This window comes from Mobula birostris, chromosome 15, assembly GCF_030028105.1.
Source record: "Mobula birostris isolate sMobBir1 chromosome 15, sMobBir1.hap1, whole genome shotgun sequence".
In the NCBI taxonomy this organism is placed as follows: Eukaryota; Metazoa; Chordata; class Chondrichthyes; order Myliobatiformes; family Myliobatidae; genus Mobula; species Mobula birostris.
In genome coordinates, this window is record NC_092384.1 from 18,647,550 (window position 1) to 18,665,625 (window position 18,076).

The window sequence follows — 18,076 nt, forward strand, 5'->3', positions numbered from 1 at the left end:
CATTACACAGACATGATCTGGTCTCCTCCATGGACAGGAATAAACAGTCAGGGTTTTGGGTGGAGACATTTCTTCAGGACTGGAAAGGATGGTGGGCAAAGCTTGCGATTTATTTCCATAAATGCTACTTGACCTGCTGAGTTAATCTAGCATTTTGTGTTTGTTACCCTGGATTTCTGGTGTCTGCTCAATCTATTATGTTTATGATCCCCTCCTCTTGTGCTGCTCCATTAACACACTTGGTCTCACCCTGTCAGGGGTATTCCCTTAATTCTCCCCACCCTCACCTTCTCGGTTCCTGAAAGCAACTTATTTTCTCCCTTCGACTGTTCCAAGGAAGCATGTGAGAACTGAAACATGAACTGCTTCTCTCTCCACACATACTACCTGGCCTGCTCCCAGTGTTCCCTCTCTTGCCTATTTCCACTCCTGTGGAGTTGGTCAGAATGGGTTGTGGAAAAGATTGCTTTTTTTTTGTGAGAAATTTCCCTGCTGACATCGGAGCCACTAATGCCTGGTGACTGACACCAATGACATAGTGGTACAGACAGTAGAGATGCTGCTTCACAGTTCCAGAGACCTGGTTTCAGTCCTGACCCCTGACCCCGGTGTGGTGCCTGAGGCCACTGGCTTTCCTCAGGGTACTCCCACATACACATCCAGAATGTGCAGATTGATAGATTGGCAGGCTTCTGTAAATTGCCACTTCCATGTAGATCAGTGTAGAATCTAGGTGGTGTTGAAGGGAATGTGGGATAATAAAACGAGATTACTATAAATGTGGAGATGGTAGTTGGTGTGGAAAGTGTGAGCTGAAGAGCTCATTTTCCCATTGTCTTTATTCAATCACTCTCTAGTCCTGTTCTGCTGTTACATTTAGTAGTCTAGGATTTCTACCGGTTAATGTCACTCTATTTCATTTCCGTAGATGCTTCCTGGCCTGCTGAGTTCCTCCAGCATTATGAGTGTGTTGCTTTGGATTTCCAGCATCTGCAGTCTTTCTTGTGCTTATGATTGCAGAGACCAGCATGACAGGAAGGTTTGTGTGCAGGGAGCAGAGATACATAGGGTTTTATTGGGGAATGGGATGGAGTTGTGAGATTCTACTGCTGCTTTTTTTTAATATAGGGGTTGTGGTTGGGTACCAGCTCATAGTATTACTGTGGTTTAGAAATAAATAGGTTTTTAGGAGAGTGAATGTGTTGCTTGGTTAGTTGGGTTGTTCCTGGGATGCATGGAGAACAATAATTAGGAGATATTCTTCGACTGTCCAGTGATTTCGATGTTGACTGTACTGAGAGTTTAGTCTCTGCAGGCACGTTTAGGGGCCACAAACCTGCATTGGATCGGCACTGTCTCCCACTTCAGCTGTATTTGTGATTTGACTGGTCTAGCACCAAATGTCTGCGTTTATGACCCGCTTCATATTTCTTCTGCCTTTTCTCCTCGATAGCTGGGATTGGCTTCTTGACAATGCAGTGCCAACTTCTTCTGTCCAAAGCATCTTTCTCCCAGGTGTTGACATTCATGTCAGTGTTCTTCATATGGTGCTTGAGCACATCTTTGTAGCACATCTTCCTCGTTCCTTCATGTAGCTCACCAGGGAAAACAGCTCTGGGTAAACGATCATCGCTCATTCTTGTGACATGACCAGTCCAACGCAGCTGAGAAGCTGTAATGAGTAATTCTACACTGACTGTCCCAGCACCTTTGAGCACCTCCACATCTGGCACCCTCTCTTGCCACTTGATGTGTAATATTTGGCATAAATACCTGTGTTGTGCCTTGGTCAATTTCTTGATGTGCTTCCGATACAATGTCATCGTTTCAGTTGAATAAAGCAGAGATGGTAAAACAGCTGTGTTATACACTTTGACCTTGGTTGCCATTTTAATGTCGTGATGAGACCGAAGTCGCTTCTGCAAAGCACCAAAGACTTCTGTAGCTGATTGATTTCTCCTCTCACCTTCCAGATCTGATGAGTTGGTGTTGGTCACAGCGCTTCCTAAGTATGTGAAAGAGTCAGAACATTTCAGCGCTACCCCGTTGACCGATATGACTGGTGGTTGGGTCTCACTGGGACTACACAGAGGAGGAGGCTGGTACAGAAGTTCGGTTTTGGAGGCATTGATTCTTAGGCCAAAAAGAGTGGCAGCAAACGAGAAGCGGTCTACAATTTCTTAAATCACATTAACATCAGTAGCAACCAGGGCTGAGTTGTTTACATACAGAAGCTCTCTGACACATATCTCTCTTGATTTGGTTGAGGCTTTAAGTCTTGACAGGTTGAACAATTTTCCATCTGAGCGAGTCCTGATGTACACACCTTTGTCCAAATTATGGTCCATTATTTCCAAAACTGCAGCAAGATATAGTGTGAACAAAGCTGGAACAAGAACGCGTCCCTGTTTTATCTCATGGTTGATGATGAAGGCTTCGCTGATGCCTCCTCCGATAGATACTTTGCCAGACATATTTTCATGAAACAACTTGATCATCGTGACCAGCCTATCTGGACAGCCATAAGTTTTGAGCACTTCCCAGAGTGTTTCTCTGTCCACCGTATCAAATGCTAGTGAGAAATCAACAAAGACAATGTACAACGGTTGCTGCTGTTCTGCTGCCTTCTCCTGGAGTTGCCTCAAAGTAAAAATCATGTCAGTGGTTGCTCTTCCAGCCCTAAAGCCACACTGGCTTTCAGGAAACACATCTTCTGAGATGATCTTGAGCCAGTTAAGCAGTATCTTCGCCATCATCTTGCTAGCTGTGGACAGAAGGGAGATTCCTCGGTGGTTTCCACAAACACTATGGTTGCCTTTCTTCTTGTAGATGGTGACTATCAGCGCATCCTTGAAGTCCTGAGGGAGACGTTGACTCTGCCAACAAGCATTATGTAAGTTCAACAGTTCAGTCTTCAGAGCAGGACCACCTTGTTTCAGTACATCTGATGGAATACCGTCTTGCCTGGGTGCTTTACCACTTCTGGTATCTTTTAAAGCTTTATGAAGTTCTGTCATAGTGATGAGTCCACATAGCTCTTCTTTTAGCAGTCTAGTTGTGAGCCTTTCACAGGCATTGCGGTCAGCCACACCTTGTTGGTTTAGAAGGTCACAGAAGTGTTCCCTCCGTTGCTCAGTGATGTCTTTCCTGTCAGCGCATAGCTTGCTCCCATCTGCAGTTTTTACTGGGGCCACTGTATTGCTTCTTGGACCGTAGATAGCTTTCAGTCCTGAGAAGAGTCCATGGTAGTCATTCCTGTCTGACACTGCTTGCAGTTCTTCCACTTTCTGATTCCACCAGTTGTTCTTCATAGCCCTGATCTCCCTTTGAACTTTGCCTTTCACAACCTTAAATGCTGCTTTGTTTCTTCCAGAGTTCTCTTTCAAGTGACACATATAAAGCCTTTGTTTCATCTCCAACAGTTCTTGAATTGAATCACTTTGTTCTTGAAACCAGTCAGGAGTTTTTCTCTTCGGGCGACCAAGCACTGCACTTGCAGTTGAATGGATGGTTTTCCTGACTGCTTCCAGCATTCTTCAATATTGGTTAGGTCATTGGGAGGGTCTTTGTCTTCTTGGAGAGATAATGTCAATGCTGTGACAAGTCTCCTCTGATGTTCCTCACTGGCCAACTTGTTGACATCCAATTTCCTGGGTGCTTCACTGGGTGTTTTTCACCTTGGCAGCAGCAGCTTAAGCCTAAGTTATGATCGTACCATGTAATGATCTGATGAGCACTCTGCTCTACGCATTGCTTTTGTCGATAGAACCTCTGGCATATCCGCTCTGCGAGTCACAACGTAGTCAAGCAAGTGGAGATGCTTTGACCTTGGGTGCATCCAGGTGAAGTAGTTCTTCTCAGGTTGACAAAAGAAAGTGTTGGTAACACACAATTCCCTCTGAGCGCAAAAGTTTAGCATAAGGTCACCATTGGTGTTCTTTTTGCTTTTACCAAATTTGCCAATGATACCTTCATAGGTACTGTGATCCTTGCCTACCCTGGCATTGAAATCTCCCAAGATGAGCAACTTGTCTGCCCTAGGGTCATTATCAGTTACTTCAGCCAGTTGCTGATAGGAGGCCTCCTTGTCTTCGTCAGAATGTGCCATGGTTGGTGCCTACACATTGGTCAAACTCAGGAAACGATCCTTTCCGATGGGAGCACATAGTTGCGTGATCCTTTCAGATATCCCTATCAGAACTGTTGGCAATTTGCTAGCAATCTTGTTGGAAATAGCAAAGGCTGGAAAGAGAGAAGATGTTATTGGCTAACTAACCTTTGTTTTCCAATATGTCATTAAGAAATACAATATAACCCCTCATTCAGAAACTGTGTCTCTAATTCTATTCAATTACACAAGGGAAAATATCCTTTCACCATTCGTCATGTTACTCCTCCTCAGAATCTTAAGGTCACCTTCATTCTCTTAAACTCCAGTGAGTTCGGTCCCAACCTGCTCAACCTGTCTTCAATCTTCAACTGGGAATCATCCCAGGAATCAAGCTAGTGAACTTTCTCTACACTGTCTCCAGTCCAAGTATGTCCTTCTTAAGGCAAATAAAATGTTGGCATTATTTCAAGGGGAGATAATGTTGAGGCTTTATAAGACACTGGTCAGGCCGCACTTGGAGTATTGTTAACAGTTCTGGGCCCCATATATCAGACAGGATGTGTTATCATTGGAGACAGTCCAGAGGAGGTTCACGAGGATGATTCCAGGAACACAGGGGTTGACATATGAGGAGCATTTGGCAGCTTTGGGCCTGTACTCACTGGAATTTAGAAGAATGTGTGCTCATTGAAACCTACTAAATATTGAAAGGCAAACACAAGGAAATCTGCAGATGCTGGAAATTCAAGCAACACACACAAAATGCTGGTGGAACGCAGCAGGCCAGGCAGCATCTATAGAAAGAAGTACAGTCGACATTTCAGGCCGAGACCCTTCATCAGGACTAACTGTAAGAAGAGAGAGTAAGAGGTTTGAAAGGAGGAGGGGGAGATCTGAAATGATAGGAGAAGACAGGAGGGGAAGGGATGAAGCTAAGAGCTGGAAAGTTGACTGGCAAAAGGGATATAAGGCTGGAGAAGGGAGAGGATCATGGGACAGGAGGCCTAGGGAGAAAGAAAGGGGGAGGGGAGCTCAAAGGAAGATGGAGAGCAGGCAAGGAATTGTTGTGAGAGGGACAGAGAGAAAGGGAAAAAAAGGAAAATAAATAAATAAACAAACAAACAAACAAACAAACAAACAACTAAATAAGGGGTGGGGTAAGAAGGGGAGGAGAGGCATTAACGGAAGTTAGGGAAATCAATGTTCATGCCATCAGGTTGGAGGCTACCCAAACGGAATATAAAGTGTTATTCCTCCAACCGGAGTGTTGACGGAATATAAGGTGTTGAAAGGACTAGATTGAAAGGACAAGGTAAGATGAATGTAAGAGGATGACTCCGATGGTGGGAGTGTCCAGAACTAGAGGGCACAGCCTCAAAATTGAGGGGGGACCCTTTAGAATAGAAGTAAGGAGGATTTTTTTTTAGCCAGAGAGTAGTGAACCTGTGAAATGCTCTGCCACAGACTGCGGTGGAGGCCAAGTCCGTGGGTATATTTAAGGCAGAAGTTGATAGTTTCCTGATTGGTCAGGGTATCAAAGGATATAGCGAGAAGGCAGGTGTGTGGGGTTGAGTGGGATCCGGGATTAGACATGATGGAATGGCAGAGCAGACTCGATGGGCTGTATGGCCTAACTCTGCCCTTATGTCTTAAGGTCTTATGGTGTTACCTTTATGTAACATATTGTATAATGCTTCTGGAAATCCGAGCCTGCTTCCTCTTTCGGTTCCCTTTTGTCAACTTGGCAGGTAACTTAAATGGTAACAGTAAATTGCTGTACTCAGCCAAGGTAATTTCAGTACTGATAAAAGTCAGAGAAGTTTACAGGTAGATGACAGAATCTGGGCTTGTTCTGCTGATTGCAGTGAAGGTGGAGGGTGGATTTAAAAGATATGCTTGAAACCATGTGGGATTTGAGGGGGTTTTGCTGAAGTAAATAATCCATTTGTAATTGATTCAATGTCCTTGACAAAAGCACCAACAGTTGCAGAGAGGTTGACAGTGGCACTGAAGTTTAGGATGTGAGGAGGGTGTTATAGAGCTTTGGCCTAGTCAGCAGGAGTCACAGGAGCTAATGTCAAAGTGATTAAAATCAGGCTTGTGCAAGCTGGCAGAGCTGGAATAGTACAGAGATCTCAAGGTGTTGTAACACACATAGGGAATGGAGGAATCTGAATAAGAAATTTGAAAGGTGCTCTTGGACCCAGAACCCATGTGGAGAACAGAATGGATAGGCAAACAGCATTTGGTGTGAGGTCGTCTATTGGCAGCAGAGGTCTAGATGAGCTCTGGATGAGCAGACAGCGTCTGCTCACTTGGTCTGCGGCAGAGCAGGCTCAATGGACTGAATGGCTTAATTCTGCTCCTGTCTTATGGTCCTGACACTTTCCATGGCTGTTGGTTCACATCCCACCCAACCTATCAGCAGAAAACACAGGTTGCAACATTCAGAGCTCATTCTGTCTGACGGGTTGCACATAAATATTCTGTCCAGCATTCTTCCACAACTAATGTTCACGCTTATAATTTCATGTGATTTAGAAGGAGTCCATTTGACCTCTTGTACCTTTGTCAGCTCTCAGATCATCCTCCCACTTAACTCCCAGTGAGTGATCCTCTCTGCCGTAGCTTCCCTGATTCTCCTCCCATGCACATACTCTAGAACAATTTACAATGGCCAATTAGCTCCCATGACTTTGGCCAGTGAGGGGAAACCTACACGGTCACAGGGAGGATATGCAAACACCACATAAACTGCATTTGAGGTCACTCGAAGTGCTGAGTTGTGGACACAGCTCAGTGCACCACAAAAAAACAGCCTCCCCTCCATGGACTCTGTCTACACTTCCTGCTGCCTCAGTAAAGCAGGCAAAGTCCCCACCCACACTGGTCATTCTCTCTTCTTTCCCCTCCCATCAGACAGAGAAAGCCTGAAATCATGTGCCACCAAACTCATGTATTGCTTCTATCTGCCTGTTATAAGACGATTGAACTGTTCCCTCTTGTGATAAGAATGGACTCTTGACCTCACAATCTCCTCGATATGACCTTGCACCTTATTGTGTGCCTGCACTGAACTAGTCTCTCTCTCACTCTGTCTCTCCCTTCTCTCTCTCCCTCCCTCCATCCCCCCCCCACCCCCCACCGTCTCTTTCAGCGATACAGTGCAGATCAGAACAGGCCCTTTTGGCCCAGAAACTCTCCTTTTAACCCTAGACTAATCACAGGGCAATTTACAGTGACCGATTAACTTACTAACCTGTACTTCTTTGGGACGTGGGAGGAAACTGGAGTACCCGGAGGAAACCCACGTGCTCACGGGGAGAACGTACAAACTCCTTACAGATGGTGCTGGAATTGAACTTTGAACTCTCTGCTCCCAGAGCGGTAATAGTGTCACGCTTACCGCTGCACTACCCTGGCACCCCATGTGACACCCCTCTGTTACACCATCACCCTGTACAACCTCACTGCACTGTTGATCTGTCTGAACAGTATGCAAAGCAAAGTGCTTTGGTATGTGACAGTAATAAACCAGTTTTGCAGTCTTATGAGAATCAACCCCAGGTTTCTGGTGCTGTGGGCGACAGCCATGCCTGCTGTGCCATTATGCATGAAACACAAAATTGCTTTTCTCTCAACTGATTCTGCCCAACCTGCTGAGGTTTCCCAGCATTTGCACATATATTTTCAAGTAGCTATCTCATTGCTCTGCGTGTGAGCTGTGTGCAAAATAACTACAGTCCATTCTGTGAAAAGCTTTTGGATGTGCCAAGATGCTATATAAATGCAAATTGTGTTTAGCTGTTTATTCAGCAGGGTAGGCAATGGCTGTCATATAATTGTTTGGTACTGGTTTAATTTTTAAAAGAGCAGCTAATTTTGCATTCCCACTAAAGATTGTCAAGTGGTGAAATGCTTCAAGGGCTTTGATAGTGTTAAATGTTGAAATTATAATTTTACTTTACCTGAGTGGCAACTTATTAGATTTGAAAAACACAGTATACCAGCTCAGGATTCCAGTCCCTAGCAACTAATTCCATTTTCTCATGAAGGAGCAATTGAATGCGTCATCTCCATCACCGAGTGTAATGAGCTGCTCGCAAACACAAACCAAATGTCAGATTGATTCTTACCAGATGAGGCTGTGCTGTAACCTTTTCTTTTTCTCTTCAGAGAACGCTGCCAATGAGAGATCAATTGTGGTCCACTGTGAAGGTGTGGGGGGGGGGGTTGTGGTGTTGGTAGGAGTGGTGTGAGGTGGGGGGTGGTTTCATCCTGGAATCTCCCTGTTATTCCACTACTGTATGGTGTGCCAGTCAGTACAGAGCCTCTGAAGAGAACTCTAAAACCAGTGACAGGGAGCTGGCCTGATCTCTCAAACAGAGGTACGATCTTCAGCCATGTAACTGCTTGGCTTTTCATACAGTTGTGACTATGTGTCTGCATGCTACTTGTCATTGAGCCATAGAGAGCTACGATGCAGAAGCAGACCCTTCAGCCCATCTAGTCCGTGCTGACCTGTTGCTAGATCCAGTTCCACCAAATCATCAAGTTCGCAACAGTGATTGGCCTCATCAACAGCAATGGCGACATGGCGTACAGTGAGGATCTGGAACGTCTGGAAGAACTGTGCAAGTCCAACAACTCGAGTCTCAATGTGGACAAGACTAAAGAGGTGATTGTGGAATTTAGGAAGATGCAGACCAACCACTCTGTTCTGCAAATAAATGGCTGCCTGTGGAGAGAGTTAGGACCACCAAGTTTCCGGGAGATGTCACCTGGTTCCTCAACACTACCTCTTTGGTCAAGAAAGCACTGTAACATCTCCACTTCCTGAGGAGACTGGGGCAAGTGAGGCCCCCCCTCACTATCCAGCCTAACCAGTTTTTACAGGAGCACTATCGAGTATCCTGACCAGCTGTGTCACTGTCTGGTACAGGAATTGCAGGGCATCTGACTGCAGGTCCCTACAAAGGACTGCAAGGACAGCTGAGAGGATCAATGAGGTCTCTCTTCCACCCATCAGAGATACTTATCCAGAGCACTGCATAGGCAGGGCCTTTTAACATTGTCAATGATCCCTCCCATCCATCCAACAATCACTTTGACACCCTGCCGTCGGGCAGGAGGTGCCATAGCATTAGGACAAGAACTGTTGGGACGGGAAACAACACCTTCCCCCAGGCCATGAGATTACTGGTCTCATGTATGAAGCGCCAGTAGCTTTATACTGTTTTCTCTTTAGCTTGTGTTTGAATGCACCTTACTATTTGTTAATTTATTTGTGGAAATACTAATTTATGGTGTTGTGTGAGAGTTATACATTCTGTGTTGTACACCTTGGTCTGGAGGAAAGTTGTTTCATTTGGCGGTATACACGTATACGGTTGAAATGCCAATAAACTTAAACTTGAACTATTAACCTACTTAGTCCCATTGACCATTGACCCCTACCTGGATTATAGCTCTCCATACCCCTCTCGTTCATGTACTTATCCAAACTTCTCTTAAATGTTGAAATCAAACCTGCATCCACCACTTCGTCTGGCAGAATACTCTTACCACTGTCTGAGTGAAGAAGTTTCCCTCAGATTCTCCTGAAATATTTCACCTTTCACCCTTATAACCTCTAGTTCTACTTTCACCCAATCTCACTGGAAAAAGCTTGCTTGCACTTACCCTATATATACCAGTGATCATTTTTTCATCCCTCTATCAAATTCCCCCTCATTTTCCTATGCTCCAGGGAATAAGTCCTAACCAATTCAGCCTTACCCTATAATTTAGATCCTCAAGTCCCAGCAACATCCTTGTAAATTTTCTTTGTACTCTTTCAATCTTACTGATATTTTTCCATGCTGTAGGTTGGTGATCAAAGCCGCACACAATACTCCAAATTTGCCCTCACCCAACCCCTTCAGAATAACATCCCAACTCCTGTATTTTATACTTCGATTTATGAAGACCAATGTGCAAAGCTCTCTTTATGGCCTTAACTACCTGTAACACCACTTTCCAGGTGTATATGTGTATGTAAATATGTAGAAGCTTAACCCCACAGGAGAGATGAATAAAATCAGAGGGCAATGGAAAACAGTCTGTCCTGGGGTTAGATGACTGTGTATGTGCGTGGATGGGTGGCATGACGAGGGAGGAATGGGGCTTGTTGCTTTGTTGCTTGGGATGTTTTGTTTTGTTGTGTTCAGTGTTGCTTTGCTGAGCATTGTGAGCACGCTATATTGATGGCAGAATGTGTGCTGCCTCCAGCACATCCTCCGATGTGTCGGTTGTTAACACAAACGACACGTTCCGCTCAATCGCACACAAAATGCTGAGGAGCTCAGCAGGTCAGGCAGCGTCTATGGAAAGGAATAAAGAGTTGATATTTTGGGCCGAAACTTTATTCTTTTCCATTGATGCTGCCTGACTGCTGAGTTCCTCCAGCAATTTTGTTTGTTTCACTCTGAATTTCCAGCAGCTGCAGAATCTCTTGTGTTTATACATTTCACAGTATGTTTCGATGTACGTATGATAACTACATCTGAACTTGAATCCGGACGTGGAAGATGTCACCTCCAGCAGTGCAGTGTTGTCTTGGTGTGCACCATGCACATCAGCCTGGCTTTATCTTTTCATTTATGCGTTCACAATGCATGGCCAGCACTTATTGCTCATCCCCCCTCCGCCCTAGATAAGGTGATGATAAGACAGCTTTCTGAGCTCCTTCGGCCGCCGAGGCAAAGGGAGGTGGAGCTTTGGGATTTGTACCCCACTGAAGGTAAAGGAACAAGTGGTTTGTAGGGAAATCTTGTGCTGAGACTGTTCCCCTGCTCCCACCGTGGTTAATGTGCCCAGACATCGAGCAGGGCACCCTTGCCACTTGTTTATGTGGCTTCTAAATCAGATTAACTGAGAAAACTAATGAGAGGGCATTATACAGTTTAACGAGGACTGAGTATAAATTGGGGTTTTCAGCAGTTTCTTGATGAAAAGTAAATCAGGAGCTAATCGCCTCAGCTGTAATTAAGCTAACTGTGCCCACATGCAGTAAATTAATTTATTGGAAGAGGTGCAACAAACAGCCGAGGGTTGGTTCTGCATTGGGAGTGTATCCTCCAGCAGGGGCAGGGGCAGCGGCAAAGAATGGTGGTCATGTGCCAGGCGTGATCCTTTCCATAGAACAGAAATACATTGTTCTGTTCCTTAAGGGTTAATTGCAACCTTAAACCAGCGTTTGTTCCCAAACAGTAAATGCAAATTACTATTGAATGGTAAAGAAGATCACTGAGAATGGAATACAGGCATCCTAGGATTTCTGCTGATAATGATGCCACAGTGAAGCAGAACATTTAGCTCACTAAGCCTTATGTATACTTCACACAGCTGCCTTAGTCTCACACCCCTGTGGCTGTAAGGCATAGCAGCAGAATTAGGCTATACGGCCCATCAAATCTGCTCTGTGATTCAATCATGGCTGATTTATTTCCCCCCTCAACTCAATTCTCCTGCCTTTTCTCCATGAACTTTGATTCTCTTACTAATCAAGAACCTATCAACCTCTGCTCTATATATGCCCTAAGACTTGGCCTCCATGTCAGTATATGGCAATGAATTCCACGGGTTCTCCACCCTGTGACTAAAGGAATTCCTTCTCAGCTCTGTTCTAAAAGGATGTTCTTCTATTCTGAGGCTATGCCCTCTGGCCCTAGGTTCTCCTGCTACTGGAAACATTATATATACATCCACTCCGTCCAGGCCTTTCAATATTTCGACATTTCAGGCCGAGACTCTTCGTCAGCACTAACTGAACTGAATCGCTCCCTACACAACTCCCTTGTCCATTCGTCCCCCCCATTCCTCCCCACTGATCTCCCTCCTGGCACTTATCCGTGTAAGCGGAACAAATGCTACACATGCCCTTACACTTCCTCCCTTACCACCATTCAGGGCCCCAGACAGTCCTTCCAGGTGAGGCTACACTTCACCTGTGAGTCGACTGGGGTGATATACTGTGTCCGGTGCTCCCGATGTGGCCTTCTATATATTGGCGAGACCCGGTGCAGACTGGGAGACCGCTTTGCTGAACACCTATGCTCTGTCCGCCAGAGAAAGCAGGATCTCCCAGTGGCCACACATTTTAATTCCACATCCCATTCCCATTCTGACATGCCTATCCACGGCCTCCTCTATTGTAAAGATGAAGCCACACTCAGGTTGGAGGAACAAAACCTTATATTCCGTTTGGGTAGCCTCCAACCTGATGGCATGAACATCGACTTCTCTAACTTCTGCTAATGCCCCACCTCCCCCTCGTACCCCATCCGTTACTTATTTTCATACACACGTTCTTTCTCTCACTCTCCTTTTTCTCCCTCTGACTATACCCCTTACCCATCCTCTGGGTTCCCCCCGCCTTTGTCTTTCTCTCCGGACCTCCTGTCCCATGATCCTCTCACATCCGCTTTGCCAATCACCTGTCCAGCTCTTGGCTCCATCCCTCCCCCTCCTGTCTTCTCCTATCATTTTGGATCTCCCCCTCCCCCTCTCACTTTCAAATCTCTTACTAACTCTTCCTTCAGTTAGTCCTGACGAAGGGTCTCAGCCTGAAACGTTGACTGTACCTCTTCCTAGAGATGCTTCCTGGCCTGCTGCGTTCACCAGCAACTTTGATGTGTGTTGCTTGAATTTCCAGCCTCTGCAGAATTCCTGTTGTTTGCCCTTTCAATATTTGATGGGTTTCGATGGGATTCACTCTCATTTGTCTAAACTCCAGTGCACATAGGCCCAAAGCAATCAAATGCTCCTCAAATATTAGCTCTTTCTTTCTTGGGATCATTCCTGTGAACCTCCTCTGGACCATCTCCAATGCCAGTACACCCTTCCTTAGGTTAAGAGCCCAAACAACTCACAGTTCTCCAAATTTAGTTATACGAATGTCTTATAAAACTTCAGCATTACATCATTGCTTTTATGTCCTTGTCCTCTCAAAATGAATGTGAACATTGCATTTGCCTTCCTTCCAAACCAACTCAACCTGCAAGTTAACTTTTAGGAAATATTGCACTAGGATTCCCAAGTCCTGTTGCACCTCTGATTTCTGAATTTCTGACTTCAGCCTATTTTATCTTGTGCCCCCAGGTAGCCTGTAACCTCATCCTTAATTCAATTCAATTCATAGAAACATAGAAAATAGGTGCAGGAGTAGGCCATTTGTCCCTTCGAGCCTGCACTGCCATTCAGTATGATCATGGCTGATCATCCAACTCAGAACCCTGTACCAGCCTTCCCTCCATACCCCCGATCCCTTTAGCCACAAGGGCCATATCTAACTCCCTCTTAAATATAGCCAATGAACTGGCCTCAACTGTTTCCTGTGGCAGAGAATTCCACAGATTCACCACTCTTTGTGTGAAGAAGTTTTTCCTAATCTGGGTCCTAAAAGGCTTCCCCTTTATCCTCAAACTGTGACCCCTCGTTCTGGACTTCCCCAACATCGGGAACAATCTTCCTGCATCTAGCCTGTCCAATCCCTTTAGGATTTTATACGTTTCAATAAGATCCCCCCTCAATCTTCTAAATTCCAATGAGTATAAGCCCAGTTCATCCAGTCTTTCATCATATGAAAGTCCTGCCATCCCAGGAATCAATCTGGTGAACCTTCTTTGTACTCCCTCTATGGCAAGGATGTCTTTCCTCAGATTAGGGGACCAAAACTGCACACAATACTCCAGGTGTGGTCACACCAAGGCCTTGTAGAACTGCAATAGTACCTCACTGTTCCTGTACTCGAATCCTCTTGCTATAAATGCCAGCATACCATTCGCCTTTTTCACCGCCTGCTGTACCTGCATGCCCACTTTCAATGACTGGTGTATAATGACACCCAGGTCGCGTTGCACCTCCCCTTTTCCTAATCGGCCACCATTTAGATAATAATCCGTTTTCCTGTTTTTGCCACCAAAGTGGATAACTTCACATTTATCCACATTAAATTGCATCTGCCATGAATTTGCCCACTCACCTAACCTATCCAAGTCACCCTGCATCCTCTTAGCATCCTCCTCACAGCTAACACTGCCACCCAGCTTCGTGTCATCCGCAAACTTGGAGATGCTGCATTTAATTCCCTCATCCAAGTCATTAATATATATTGTAAACAACTGGGGTCCCAGCACTGAGTCTTGCGGTACCCCACTAGTCACTGCCTGCCATTCTGAAAAGGTCCCGTTTATTCCCACTCTTTGCTTCCTGTCTGCCAGCCAATTCTCTACCCACATCAATACCCCCAATACCATGTACTTTAAGTTTGCACACCAATCTCCTGTGTGGGACCTTGTCAAAAGCCTTTTGAAAATCCAAATATACCACATCCACTGGTTCTCCCCTATCCACTCTACTAGTTACATCCTCAAAAAATTCTATGAGATTCGTCAGACATGATTTTCCTTTCACAAATCCATGCTGACTTTGTCCAATGATTTCACCATGGACTCTTTCCAACCACTGGAGTCAGGCTAACTAGCCAATAATTTCCTGTCTTTTGCCTCCCTCCTTTCTTAGAGTGAAGTGACATTTGTAATTTTTCTATCCTCTGGAACCATTCCTGAACCTTGTGGTTCTTGAAAGATCATTGCTGATGCCTCTGCAATCCCGTCAGCTACCTCTTTCTGAACCCTGGGGTGTAGTCCATCTGGTCCAGGTGACTTCAGACCTTTCCACTTCCCAAGCACCTTCTCCTAAGTAATAGCGACTACATTCACTTCTTCCCCCTGACACGGTTGAATTGTCTGAATATGCTGGTGTCTTCTACAATGAAGACTGATGCAAACTACTTATTCAGTTCATCTGTCATTTCTTTGTACCCTGTTACCACCTCTCCAGCTTGTTTTTCAGTGGTCCTCTGTTCACTTTTGCCTCTCTTCAGAATCCGAATCAGGTTTATTATCACTGGCACATGTCATGAAATTCGTTAACTTAGCAGCAGCAGTTCAATGCAATACCTAATATAGAAAGATAAATAAATATATTATGGTAAGTATATATATGTATGAATGCCTTATAAATAGTGCAAAAACAGAAATAATATATATATATATTTTAAAGTGAGGTAGTGTTTATGGGTTCAATGTCCATTTAGGAATTGGATGGCTGAGGGGAAGAAGCTGTTCCTGAATCACTGTGTATGCACCTTCAGGCTTCTGTACCTCTTTCCTGACAGTAACAATGAAAAGAGGGCATGCCTTGGGTGATGGGGGTCCCTAATGATGATGTCACCTTTCTAAGGCACCGCTCCTTGAAGATGTCTTGGATACTGTGGAGGCTAGTACCCAAGATGGAGCTGACTAATCTTAGACTTCTGCAGCTTCTTTCGGTCCTGTGCAGTAGCCCCTTTCCCCCCGCCCGTACCAGACAGTGATACAGCCTGTCAGAATACTCTCCATGGTACATCTACATAAGTTTTTTTAAGTGTTTTAGTTGACAAACAAACCAAATCTCTTCAAACTCCTCATGAAATATACCTGCCCTCTTGCCTTCTTTATAGCCGCATCGTTATTTTGGGACTAGATTGGATCTTCAGAGACCTTGACACCCAGGAACTTGAAATTTCTCACTCCCTCCATTTCTGATCCCTCTATGAGGATTGGTTCATGTTCCCTCATCTCACCCTTCCTGAATTCCACAATCAGCTTATTTCCCTTACTGACATTAAGTGCAAGGCTGTTACTGTGACACCACTCCACTAGCTGGTGTGTCTTGCTCCTGTATGCCCTCTCATCTCCATTCCCACAGTCGTGGGGTATAGAGAGAGTAGAACACTGGGCTAAGCACACACCCCTGAGGTGCGCTAGTGTTGATCGTCGGCGAGGAGGAGATATTATCACCAATCTGCACAGATTGTGGTCTTCCGGTTAGGAAGGTGAGGATCCAATTGCAGAGGGAAGTACAGAGGCCCAGGTTCTGTATTGTGGGAATGATGGTGTTAAATGCTGAGTAGCATCCTGACATAAGTGCTTGTATGATCCAGGTGATCTAAGGCTTTGTGAGATTGCATCTGCTGTAGATCTATTGTGGTGATAGGTAAATTGCAGTGGGTCCAGGTCCTTGCTGAGGCAGGAGTTCATCCTGGCCATGACCAACCTCTCAAAGCATCTCATCACCTTTTACTTTTCATTGATCTGAAATACCTTTTGGGATCCTCTTTTATAGTATCGACTCATTGAACTTTATATTTCATCTTTTCCCTCCTTATTGCTTGTTTAGTTGCCTTGTTGGTTTTAAAAAGCTTCCCACTTTTACCTTCTCTTTTGCTTTTATGCTGTTTTTGGCTTTGCTATGGTTGCCTTGTCCTTACTTTAGAATGCTGCTTCTTATTTGGGATGAACCAATTCTGCATCTTTCAAATTACTCCAAGAAACTCCAGCCATTGCTGTTCTACCGTCATCCCTGCTAGTGTCCCCTTCCAGTCAACTTTGGCCATCTTTTCTCTCATGCCTCTGTAGTGTCTTTACTCAACTGAAATAGTGAATTCATTTGATTTTAGCTTCTCCCTCTCAAACTGTAGTGTGAATTCTATTGTATTATGATCACTGCCTCCTAAGGGTTCATCTACCATAAGCTCTCTAATCAAATGTGGTTCTCTACCTGAAATCCAATCCACCCAGTTTCCCTTATAGCCCTGTAATTTTCTCCTTTCCTTTTCATCCACTTCCACCATACTTTCAGGCAGTAAATTCTAGATTGATGTGCCTTTCTGCAAAAGATGATTTCTACTGATGTTCTTTGCCCTCTCCTTGAGTTTGCGGATCCTGCCCTTTTCTCTGGTCCTCTCAGGCCCTCGACTATCCATCCACCATTGAGCTTCCACCACATTAGACAAGAACCTCATTGCATCCCTGCTTTCATATACCACCCACTCCTTTTCAAATCTGCCACATGCATTACTCATTTTATCACTTTAACCTATCTCCAAACTTCCCTTCTTTCCAAACACCTTAAGTTCCCAAACCCATGCCTATTTTTTAAACACAATTTTGTGTTTGAATCCCTCCAATTAAAGTCCCCACCTTTGCTGAGCACTGAAATTGACCTTATTAAAGTCATAATTAAGCCATGCTTCTCATGCTAGAGCACAGGTCAGTACATGGAACTACAGCGCTGTGGCCATTTCAGAGACTTGCCAGTCACAAGGCAGGAATGGCTGCTGGATGCTGTGGGGTTTAGCTGTTTCAAATGGGGCATTTGAATAGGTCTACAGTGGATGCAACCTCACTGGCTCTCCACTTGGCCTTGGATCACCTGGTCAATAGGAATATCTACATCAGGCTTCTCGTTATTGATCATACCTCAGCGTTCAACACCTCTGCTACCATCAAGGAGGAGGTAGCAGAACCTGAAAACACACACTCAGTTTTCAGGAACAGCTTCTTCCCCTCCGCCATCAGATTTCGGAATGGACAATGAACCCACCACGTACAGTACCTCACTTTCTTTCTTCTTTTGCTCTCTTTTTCCACTACTTATTTAATTATATATACCCTATATAATTCTTATAGCAATTTATAGTTTTCTAAATTATATACTGTTGCCTCAAAACAACGTATTTCATGACATACGCCAGTAATATTAAACCTGATTCTGATTCCGCGAAATGGTTTCAAAAGCAGACTGATCCAATTTGGCAAGTGTCTTGATGACTTGAATTTTACACCAGCTGTAGTGAATACTTGGGTGTCTGTGCAGTGCCTGTAACATGGACGCTACCCCAAAAAACGTACAAGATTCAATCTTCAGACAAAGGCCATGGCACCACTATTATGGAGCTCCCAGGTAACTTGATAAAACAATTTTCCCTTGCAGGATACAAGTTGCAAAGTGATTAATCCTAACCCTGCCAAACAAACCATTGGGTACATTGTAAACATTATTAAACCTTGCCTTGTTGAATAATGGGAACACTGTACA

The 18,076-nt window shown here is 44.7% G+C and overlaps 1 protein-coding gene across 1 annotated transcript in view; it reads left to right on the forward strand.

The window, feature by feature from the left end:
* Positions 1 to 18,076, forward strand: part of smpd3 (sphingomyelin phosphodiesterase 3) — a 138,935-nt gene that overhangs the window by 80,373 nt on the left and 40,486 nt on the right. The window lies entirely within an intron of this gene.